The sequence below is a fragment of the Cyprinus carpio genome, chromosome A1 (assembly GCF_018340385.1).
Source record: "Cyprinus carpio isolate SPL01 chromosome A1, ASM1834038v1, whole genome shotgun sequence".
In the NCBI taxonomy this organism is placed as follows: domain Eukaryota; kingdom Metazoa; phylum Chordata; class Actinopteri; order Cypriniformes; family Cyprinidae; genus Cyprinus; species Cyprinus carpio.
In genome coordinates, this window is record NC_056572.1 from 35,990,054 (window position 1) to 36,002,471 (window position 12,418).

General features: G+C 36.7%; 1 long non-coding RNA gene across 1 annotated transcript; it reads left to right on the plus strand.

Annotated features, from left to right (window-relative positions):
* Window positions 1–2,372: 2,372 nt before the first annotated feature.
* Window positions 2,373–2,792, plus strand: LOC122139644. The gene is made up of 2 exons (XR_006156481.1): window positions 2,373–2,497; window positions 2,690–2,792. It is a non-coding gene; the product is annotated as an uncharacterized LOC122139644 (long non-coding RNA).
* The last annotated feature ends 9,626 nt before the right edge of the window (window positions 2,793–12,418 follow it).

Here is a 12,418-nt window from a genome sequence, read left to right on the forward strand (position 1 = left end):
TTTTTACAGTATAGCAAATAACCAGTACTGTCAAATCGATTGATCACAATCACTGTAACACATTAAATTCAGTTCTATGTTACCCCACTGTTCTGTCTGTATGTGATTTAATAGTAGCTGTAATAAAAATAATATGTGACCCTGGACCATAAAACCAGTCTTAAGTCACTCGGGTATATTTGTAGCAATGATATGTGACCCTGGACCATAAAACCAGTCTTAAGTCGCTGGGGTATATTTGTAGCAATAGCCAAAAATACATTGAATGGGTCAAAATTTATTATTTTTCTTTTATGTCAAAATTCATTAGGATATTAAGTAAAGATCATGTTCTATGAATATATTTTGTAAATTTCCTACTGTAAATATATAAAAACTTTTTGATTAGTGATTTACAGTGCTAAGAACTTCATTTGGACAGCTTTAAGTGCAAATTTCTCAGGGTTTTTTTTTTTTTTTTTTTTTCTCCCCCACATCACATACCATCAAATAGTTTTATAGTGCCCTAATCCTAACAAACCATACATCAATGTAAAGCTTATTTATTCAGCTTTCCGATGATGTATAAATCTAAATTTTGAAAAATGATCATCCATATTTAGACGCAGTATCCATATGTCACATATTTGTGTGACCCTGGCTAATAATTCATCCTACAGATAAATATCAGAAATTTAGATGATCTTAAAATAAAAGTTTAATTGAGGATTTCAGTGTTTAGCTTAAATAGCATGAACATACAGTATCACAAACAGAAGTCAAAACTGCAAAAATGAATTGATTTATGATAACATTAAAGCAGTTCGTTCTCATTTAAGCATGTAAAGAGGGTCTCACCTGATAGGAGTTTACATGTGTGATCTTCTCCCAACTAGACTAACTGAATATTTGATTCACAATTTTATATGACTGTTATCTGCTCATCTAATGAGGAAACATATTATTAATACTTTTGTTTTCCAGCTAAAATTCAAATGAATATTCAAATTTATACACAAAGACAGCACACATACCAAGATGTATTTACAACATATCAAGATAATGCAAAGATCGCATTTCAAATAAGTCGTACACATTTATATACACATTTTTAAAACTTTTAAAAGCACAATTTCTCCATGCACTTTCTCCTTGTTACCATCTTAGATCTCCATATTTGCCATGGTACCTATTTTTAAAGTTGTGCTCAAAAAGTGAGCTGTGCAAAGACAACAACATCTGTAACAAACAGAAACCCAGGAAGAGTGAGAAAACTCATAAAACTCCTAATTAAACCTCCAGCTTGTCAAGTATTCATGCCCAGTGTGAATGTATTGTTTATATTGTAAAATGCTATAATTGTTTTTGCTTTAATTTGAATATGCATAGAGATTTTGTTTCTGCACAGACTAGGATCTGCATGCATGTCGAATTCTGCAGAAGTGAATCTAAAGAAGAACAAACTGACCAACCAACCAAAATTACATTTATGTAAGCAAAACTACACTCAAAAAATGTTTTCTGTCTAAATTTAAATTTAATGTAATTCAGCTACATAACAAACCTCTTAAACTCTGTGGACCGGTACCGGGTCCAAAAATAGCATGCAAAATGTTCTGTTTCATTTGCAAAGCCTTCCTTATATGGTATCAGCCCATATATGGGTTCATTTGAAAGTTTAGAGTGTCTTCTTTACAAAGAATACCATTAATTGGGGTTTTATGATTCATAAAGTAGTAAAATTAAGCTAAGAAATATATTTCCCCCCCACACACAAATTTCCGTCTAACGATTAGGAATAATTTTTCATAAGAATGTGTATTTAAAAATATTTTTCACAAAACAGTTAAGTCATATATCACAAGAAAGCTCTCATTCTCATCTGACGATGTAGATCATTTTATTGTGTGACAATCACAGATCGAATGATCTTCAACAGAATCGCGATGTAAAATTTCTCACCTCATTGCAAATTATTATTTATCCATCATAGCACCGCTTCAGTCAGCCGCAAAACAGCCACACATACTCTATATAATCTTTTAGATTAGAATCTCTTCTTTCAAACAAGACCATTTTTACGTTTCTGCGTGCTTCCATTGGTGAGATATAAAGCGTTTTGTCCAGACACGCTCATACAGAAAAGACGCTCTTCTTATGCCAGAAGCGCTCTCCATATCAGAAGATGGGCCTAAGCTGCTTTCTTCTGATATATCGATCGGATCTCTTTTGTGAACCACTATTTGTCCCTTCAGCTGTCAGTCTGAGCTGTGTGCTCCACTCAGAGCTGCTGAATTTGACACCTCTGCGTCAACAGCGGGGGGATGGAGTGGACAGTGATGACCACATCCTCCTCAACCGGGGAAGCGCTGGCCGATGGGGTATTGTGTTTGTAAACACAGATCACACGCGGAATAACTCCGAGGAGACGCGTCGCGGTGATTATCAAATGTATAATAATCATACTACAAGTTATGGATGACCACCCTCGCCGTGGAGAGGACAGGACGCGCATCTGGTGAGGCTATACGCGTGTTAGTTACTTTTATATATTTGACTCTTTATTTTGAAGCGTGGAAGCTCCGCTTAAAACTGTTTATTGACAGAAAAGTACAGTACATGATGCATCTCAGTGAAAGTACAGTAAATACACATGGATTATTACAGTACTGTGTGGATGAACATATATTCGTTTGTTGACGTTCCGAAGGTCGTGTACAAGCTTCGGGCAGCGGATAAGCGCTGATAATGCGTCAAAACAACAGAAGGGAGGCTGGAATATGAAATATTACAGATGATTGAGACAGGTAAGATCTCCCAATCATTACACCAATGCAGAATGGACATAAATGAAATGATATGAAGCTGGAGATTGTGGATTCTATTTTAGATTGTGATTAGACCAGATATATTTAATAATTTAAAGCAGTTTGCTAGTTTGCAGTTTGATTTATCCTCTTTCAAAGACTGTTCTGAAAACACACACACACAAAAAAAGCACATTGTATTGAGGTGGTTCATCATATGGGAAACAACATAAATAATACTATTTGTCACAAACAGCAGCTTTTTATGTCACTTCAAAGGGTTTTCTGTAAAAGGATATAAAGATATTGCATCTATTCTACTATATGTGGGTATGGGTAGACTTCAAATGTGGGTAGGCGGAAAATGTATACAAAAAAGGTTATTATTCCTCCCTTTAGATGGAATAGAATAACTTTTGCATGAGACAGGAGGCTGGGCCCATCAGGGCCTGAGCTATAGAATTTCAAACTTCACTGGAAACAAATACAATTGTTTTCAGGATGCTGGACCTCTCAGAACCTGAGCTATACAATTTCAAACTTCAGTTTATAAAAAAAAAAAATCAAAAAGCGACTCTTTTTTTTCCATTTATTATAACACAGACAACATATAAAACTATTTTTATCAATTTCGACAGTGTTTTATGTAATTTCAAAGGATTTCCTGTAAATTGATACCAAACTTTTGTATGTACACCTCTGCATGTGGGTATGGGAAGCTTTTGAATTTGGGAATTAAAAAAGAAATCCATCCTTCTTCAGAAACAAAATGTCCTATTTTGGTAAATTTCCATCCATTTAGATTACATAGTTTTAACATAAAATAAATCAATAAATTTAATGTGATTAATGCATGCTTCAACCCATTGTGGATATTAACATATGAATTTACTTCACTAGTTAATATAATAAGCTGTTACACTCTAAAAAATGCTGGGTTAAATATAACCCAACGCTGGGTTAAAAAGGGACCAACCCAACAGTTGGGTTACACTCTAAAAAATGCTGGGTTAAATATAACCCAACGCTGGGTTAAAAAGGGACCAACCCAACAGTTGGGTTGTTTTGACCCAGCAGTTGGCAGAGGTATAAAGTCCAGGGGTCAGAAAGTAAAAGTCCTGCCATATGTTTATTCCACCCATGAACTCAGCAAGCTGTTTTAACCAGAGGAGAACCAAGTCATTCCTTTCACATCACAAACGAATCTCGAGTCAGATCCCAAGTCCTCAAAGAGTTAAAGTTAATGAGATAATTAAGTGACTAATTAAATGAAGATTGTGCATTAGTGATGAACACCTGCTGTTAACAATCAACTTAACAGAAGAAAAGAGAAACACAAGAACTACAACTGACTCCAGACACAGCCTTGGATGAAATATACTGATTTATTTCTTTTTTTTAAAAGCACACAAGATTCCACCATAACTGTGGTCAAGGTTTGCTTTAATTAGTCTCTTGACCCTTTTAATAACTCAAAGTAGTTGGTTTCTAAGCAATTGCAATATTGTTTCACAGCAAACATTTGTGCATTGCTGGTGCGTTCAACCGCTGCCCAAGCCACAATGCACCAGTCCCTTACAATTCATCCCGCAGATGGTGGGTCCAAGGGAGGTCGGGAGGGCTTCTAAATGGCTCTTAGTCTGACCCGTCATCAAGGAACAGTTTGCCTCGGGAGACCCTACCAAGGTATATAGCCCCCGACAACATAGCTCTTAGGATCATTCGGGTACTCGAATCCCTCCACCACGATAAGGTTGCGATTCAAGGAGGAGTCATTAAATACAGGTTTTATTGCATAAATCATTGTGACATTTTATAACGTTACACCAACAAATCAATAGCCTATTTATTTATTTTTTTCATTAAATACTAAAATAGGCTATTCATTTGTTGGTGTAAACGTAATAAGATGTCACATTGATTTTTGCCATAAAACCTGGTAATTTTCAGGAATCGATTTAATAAAATTAATAACTTTACTCACGTGTCCGATGTTGATACTTGCTAGCAGTTTTATAATGTTGGAAATTATTACAGTACACACGCTACAAAACAAATGTTTATCCAAACAGCAGGTGGCACTCTCTGAAAAAACGATAGTTCTGTAATCACTGCTCTGAGCGTGCAGGTCTGAGTGTGCAGTTGGGCCTCCGGGCCTGTAGCTTCACTCTACTCTATGCTGGCCACTTGGCCTCAACATTAGTGATGATGTGGGTCGCATCACATATTACCTGACTGTGATTTTAATGGTAAAAATTTGTGAAAATGCTAGAGTACAAACCTGTTAAATAGTTAACGGTAAGATCCTGTAAAATTTATAGGGAAAAAACACTGACGTTCCCAGACTTCTCTGCGTTGCATTTCAAATTTTCTTTGAATTTGATGTTTTTTCTTTGAAATAACTGTTTCTTCTTAGTTTTTTTTTCTTATCTGTTATGTTTATTAGTGTTGTATGTTACATATAATGTTGTTAAATTGACTCTGTGCACCTTCCATATATGTTTTTATTTAAAATCTGCTTGTTATGGGCTTTGGATCATCATGTGAGTTTCTCATCACAGCTTCTGTTTTTTTACATAAGTTTTATGGAATTTTTTTTTTTTTTTTTACAGTGTAGGGCACACTTACTGTATCATTCAATTTTTATTTGTATAGCCCAATATTACAACAAAGTCAGTTTCTTAATGTCTATGTTGTTAAGGTCAACGCCACTGCCCTCCGTCATAATCATTGTAGGGCCCAATGTCATTCATGGGATTAGAAAAAGTGTTTTTAACAATTTGCTTATCTTTGTTGTATGTTTGTCTGTTTCAGGAGGTTGGGCTGTCATCATGTGCCCTTGTGGCATAGTGTACAGTATAAAATGTAATCTTTGAGCAGAACGTCCACGGGATTTTGCAGATATGCTTCTGTCTTGGAGGCATCTGCCTAATATTGTAATATACGACTTTGCCCGTGGACTGTCACACCTTTCAAAGGAAGGTTACTCGAAAAAAAAAAAAAAACTCTGAAAATATTACAAAAGCAAAATTAGGAAACCAACTGTGGCTCACTGCAAAAAAGCAAAGTCCAGATCAAATGGTTCATCCAATAACTGGTTCTGCAGAACACTATGTTCTGTATGACCGCTTTCACAAAGACAACACAAAAGACCCTCGTGATTCACTGAGGAAGCTTCGTCTTGTGCCCCAACTAGCTGACAAAGTCAACAGTCAGGCTGCAGAACAGCTTTTTTGAAAGCTAAAGAAAAATAACTACTTTATGAACATGGCATTGCCATCCACACGTTTTCCTCATGTGAAACATCATCCACCATTACAATGTCAGAAAAAAATTAGAAACGCCTTCATGACATAAAAAAGGAATTCAACACAAACATTCACATGAATGTCCACAGCCAGGTTGTGTTAGGTAATCTTTCCCTTACTCATGTTTATGTAACAAATACAGCACTATATCCTTAACTGTACTTCCTCCACAGAGAAATGCATGGACATGTCACTTGGAAATTTGACTGTTCGGTCCAGTTGCTAAATGTAAAGTTTCTGTTTTCTGATTATGATGTGTTATTTTCTAATTTTGGTGCTTTAATGTACTTTAAGGACCACTGACTGCACTGCCAGAAAATATCTTGCACAGTAAAACCCCCAGTGTTAAATTAACACTCCCAGTGTTTATATAATCCACACTCAGAGTGTTAAAAAATAACACTGAAGCAGTGCTAAAGTTAATGAGATAATTAGTTTAGTAATTGAGTGATGATTGAGCATTATTGAAGAACATCTGCTGTTAACAAACTGAATCACTGAAAGAAAGAGAAACAAGAACAGAAAAAAGACGGGCAGAAATACAAGAACTACAACTGACTTCTGCCACAGAATTAGATGAAATCAACATAAGATAGAAGAAGACATTAAATCTCTCAAGATCTCAGCAGAGGATGATTAAACAACTCCACAAACAGCATCACCAGCTTCACGCATCACTAACAGAATTGACTTTAGATGTTGATGTTTTAGTTTTGTTATCAATTAAGTAACCATTATCAAGGTCAGTGTTTGCTTAAGTTGAGCTCTTGATGCTTGACTTTAAAACACTAGAATTTCTTTGGTTGCATTAACTGTGTGCTTGTTTGCACATTTGTTATGGCACAAAAAAAGGAAAAGAAGAAGATTGATTAAGAGTTGTTTATGTTTCCATAGAGATATACTCAGCATGACATTTCTTGTTTTACTGATATTTTAGTTTTGTTATTGATCCTATGCAATGTGTGACATTTAATATCTGACAGTTTTAAGATTAATCTGAAAAACGTTTGAAATTTTATTTGAAATAAGTTTTCAATTTTCTTTATCGAACAGACTTCAAGAATCAGCATATGAATCTCAACAATGGTGACAATCAACATAAAGCTCCATGTTGCAGTGCATTCTGGGAGCACCAATCAAATATGTTTTTTTGTCACCATTGTTGAGCTTCATACACTGATTATTGATGTGTGTATGGTAATGCAGTCTAAAACATCTTGGACTGGTTTACTTTTAAAAGTCTTTCAGATTAATCATTAAGCTGATTGTGTAAGTTTTGTATTTCATGTGATCACTTATTAAATAAAAATTAAACTGATCAGTGATTATGAAACTAGTGAATGCTACTAAATGCTGATGTTTTTTTCTTATTGAAATATAACCAGCAACACCAGACTGCAGTAATAATCAAGTGCAAACAAGCACACAGTTATAACAAGCCAAATAATCTGATGTTTCAAAGTCAATGGTCAAGAGCCCAACTAAGGCAAACACTGACCTCGATAATGGTTACTTCAAACAAAACTTTTTTTCTGTTCTTGTTTCTCTTTCTTCAGTGATTCAGTTTGTTAACAGCAGATGTTCTTCAATAATGCTCAATCATCACTCAATTACTAAACTAATTATCTCATTAACTTTAACACTGCTTCAGTGTTACTTTTTTAACACTCTGGGTGTGGATTATATAAACACTGGGAGTGTTAGTTTAACACTGGGGGTTTTACTGTGTGACTGCACAAATGTTGTGAATGACTGTGTCTTCTCTTTTTCCAGTGCACCCTCTCAATGGTGTGTGGCATGGGGTTTCATTTTCAGGAGTTTTTTTTTTTTTTTTATGTAACCTTTATTTTACCAGGCTGTTTTTCTTTTCAGGATGGTGCTTTTATTTATCATAGCTAAAAATGTAACTCAGGTGGTGGTGTATTTTATCTTGCTTTACTCTAAGCAACATTTCTTTCAAAAAGCGGCATAGTTGTTGCAAGACAACCAAACTTCATGTATTAACAAAACTGTTAGACTAAACAGTCTTTCTTTCAGATGGATATGCCAATGGTGGTGCCTTCTACTCATGAAATGATTTCAAATTGATGGGTATGTCAGTATTTTTAAAATTTTGATCTTTTAAATCTGTCACATTTCTATTTGATATTGTGTCAATACAACAACTTACATTTACATTTAAAGAGCAGGTCAGATGGTATTTTAGAGTTTCCCAATATTGTATTGCAGTCCCCTACATCAGGTTTAAATGCATCTAAGGTCAGAAAACATTGTAATTTTCTCAGAATATACATTTAATATTAGAGTCATTTGCCAATGATTAGGAAGACCCTTCTCGCAAGTTCGGAGCAAGCCCCTCCCTTCCTCAAGCCTACTCTGCTCTGATTGGTCAGCTGGCCAAACCTGTTGTGATTGGCACAGAGATGAGTCCTTGAGCCAGTTAGCCAGCGCTACCATTGACAAAGCACCTTTACATAAAACAATAATATAATCAATCCGTTCTTATAATGACGTAAAATACAAAAAACACTTATGCAAGCGAATCCTGCCCACAGCTAAAGTTTAGTTGCTAAACTGTGAACACTAGGTGGATACGTTAGCCGAGTGCTAACGTGACTAACTGATAAAACAATACAGTTTGTAAACCAAAATATGTCTACTGTAATGTTTGAAGAACGACAGACAAAAGACGCTTGGTCTTAACTTTTAATCAGAACGCAGAACAACAATAACAAAAAAGCACCAGCCGAAAACACTCATCTCTCCCGCATTAACCCTGTAACTGCAGGTGCAGCACAATAAACAGCAGTTTCACAATTATTATAAAGTCTGTGTGCTACACTACATTCTTCATTATTAAACAAAGTAATTAGAACAACGTCAGTCTACAATAATCGACATATTCTTAGGTTCACTGCGAATTTTTAGAACTACTTCAGTAAGACAGTAAAATCGTGCTTTACCTGGAAACCTAAAGCTGCACTAGGTATACATCACATATTGGCACAAAAAAATTATATTTTGAGCACTCAATTGAAAATGTACACCTAACGTATCAATCGTACTACTTACAGGTCGTGGTTCAGAGAGCTTGTTAGTCCAAATTAAGAAGATTAGAAGCCAACTAAGATAAAAGCCCAGATTAGAGAAGCAGTTCTTGATAAAATGACATGCACACAACAAAAGGCTCGAATTGTATTTCTGTGGTATCCTTGAACGTCTTCTCAACATGATGTAAACGCACTAATAGCAAAAGTATTTGTGGTCAGATCAGACTCTGTTCGTATTTCGCGGGCAGGCGGGGATTATGCAAATGTGTTACCCAGTGACGTACAGGCAAACAGGCAAAAGAGTCGAAAATATAACGACTCGTTACGGCGATTCAGAACCAACTCTCTCTTTTGAGAGACAATATCTTTATTTATCATGCACTTTTTTGATTAACAACTTTGCAGATTGTTTTCATTTAAGGATAGCTACGTTATAAACTGCAAAAGAGAGATTTTTCAAAAACCCATCTGACCTGCTCTTTAATCATTTAGCAGACGCTTTTATCCAAAGTGACTTACAAATGAGAACAATAGAAGCAATCAGACCAGCAAGAGAACAACAACAGTATACAAGTGCCATGACAAGTCTCAGTTAGTCTAGTACAGAACACGTAGCCAGGTTTTTTTTTTTTTTTTTTTTTTTAAATATGCTAGGTAAGTAAAGATAAGGTAAGTGCTAGTATTAGTTGGTTAAGTGCTGGCGAAAAAGATGAGTCTTTAGATGTTTTTTGAAATTGAGTAAAGACTTAGCTATTCAAACTGAGATCGGGAGGTCATTCCACCAGCTGGGCACAGTCCAGGAAAAGGTCCGTGAGAGTGATTTTGAACCTCTTTGGGATGGCACCACAAGGCATCGTTCACTTGCAGAGCGCAAACTTCTGGAGGGCACATAAGATTAAACTAGTGAGATAGATATGTTGGTGCCAGTGGTCATCTTGTAGGCAAGCATCAGTACCTTGAATTTGAACACGAATAACAAAACATCCTTAATATCTCTCTTACCTGTGACCAATTATTATGGATTTTGTCTTGCTTGAAAGCTATGGGCGCAGATTTGCTTTCTGGACTGAGGAGGCAAGAAGTGTATTGGAGGGAAAGACTCTGCCCCTTTTTAGAGTGGAAAGAAGAACCACATCCAATCTTCCGGCACATGTCCAAGCAGTTCAAGATCAGGACAAGAATCAAAAAAGATTAGTGGACTTAATTCTCACATCAAAATCAGTAGAGCAGCATTTGGTGGTAATGATGGTTCCACTTTAAATTACTCCTCCAGACTCTGATTATGGTCAACTTAAATATAGTCAAGTGACAATTTAACTATTATTTGCCAAATGTAATTAATGGCTTGTGCATTTACATATGAAATATAATTTCCTTCTATGGCCCAAAGGATATACTCAGTGGGAAAAGGTCAAAGTGGTTTCCCATTTTCAAGTGCCTGTCTACATTGAGAATGAGCAGTCCCTGACAATCCTTTATAACTACATGAAAGGAGTTCTTAATAAAATCCAAACACAGCTGACCTACAGTAATGAGGTGGAGTTCATTTGTGGATGTCTCCTCCCAGAGGTAAGCCCAAAACATGTTTGAACATGAGCATGTTTATGTTCTGCAGTGTGTGCATGTTTTATTTTATTAATTGGTTTATTTGTACAGGCCATCATTCATGGCCTTTGTGAGCTGCAGGGCTTGTCTTGGCAGGAGGCTGAAGAGATGTTCCAGGGCCCCACTTATCACTCAAGGTATGTTTTCAATTTTTGTTTTAAAAAATGAAACATCTCCCCAACAAGAAAGTAAAGCATTTATTTTATTTGATGTTATTTAGTAAGTAATATATACATTATTAACCCAATTATTTTTTTTCACCATTTTTTCTCTGCATTGTTTACAGCTCGATGACTTGTAGGACCTCATCAAAAAGAATACAAAAATGAAGTTTGGTGTGAGAAAATGATATGTAATGTAATATTTTATATAATAATGCACTCAGTCATAGCGTAATATTTTATAGTAAAAAAATAGTGTAAGTTGCAATCTATCAGCAATTAAATTCAGGTTAGGTAACCTGCAAACCTCAGGCAGGTCATGCCGAACTTATATCAACATGTATCATGTCCAACCAGAGGACTGAATACACTGGTCATTGCTACTCTCAGTTTAAGAATGCCTACAAAGCTCACTCACTACCAGCTTTTGGTAAATCGGACCATGCCGCCATTTCCCACACACCGGAATATAAACAAAGGCTCGTTCAAGAACCCCCAGTGCAGACGGTAGTGACGCGTTGGTCTGCCCACTCGAAGCCATGCTACAGGCGGTTCTTGATGACGTAGAGTGGGACATGTTCCGAGCAGGTTCCTCTGACGTCAGCGAGTTCATGAATGTATTAATTAGTAAACATGCTAACTGAACAAGCAACGGATACAATAACTATAATGACCTTCTGAAATCAGAAACCGTGGGTGGACAGAACAATCCGTGCTACAGTAAAGAAACATATTGTGCATACAATGCCGGGCTCTCGTCGGGGAACATGAGTGAGTACAAAACATTGCGCTATGATCTCCGTCGGGCAGTGAAAGCCGCCAAACACCAATACAGGGAACCCATAGTCACATTTCCAGCAAAATGACTCCCTACGCATGTGGCAAGGACTAAGAACCATCTGTGCCCTTGGAAACAAATCCTCTGCAGCTGTGAGAACAGACCCGTCGCTGGCTGACGAGTTAAACTCTTTCTACAGCCGCTTTAAATGCAACGAGGCAGCGCAAGTCTGCCGATCAGTGCGTCAGGAAGCAGCAGTCATAGCAGCGATAATCATGTGATCACCATGTCGGAGGACAAGGTTTGGAGGGCTCTAAAGCGAGTGAATGTCAGGAAAGCAGCAGGTCCTGATGGTATTTCTGGCCATGTTCTGAGGTCCTGTGCTGATCAGCTCGCTGGTTTGTTTACATCTATTTTTAATGAGTCCCTTGCTACCTCGGTGGTTCCCACTTCCTTAAAAAAATCTGTCATCATCCCTGTGCCTAACAACAATAACCCCTCTTGCCTGAATGACTGTTGTCCAGTTACCCTCATGTCAACAGTCATGAAGGTCTTTGAGAAACTTATAAAGAACAACATTTGCTCCTCCATCCCTGATACTTTGGACCCTCTTCAGTTTGCCCCAACAGATCTACTGAAGATGCCATCTCTCATGTCCTGCACTCTTCTCTCAAGCACATTGACAGCAATAACGGGAACTATGTAAGGCTGCTATTCATCGACTATAGCT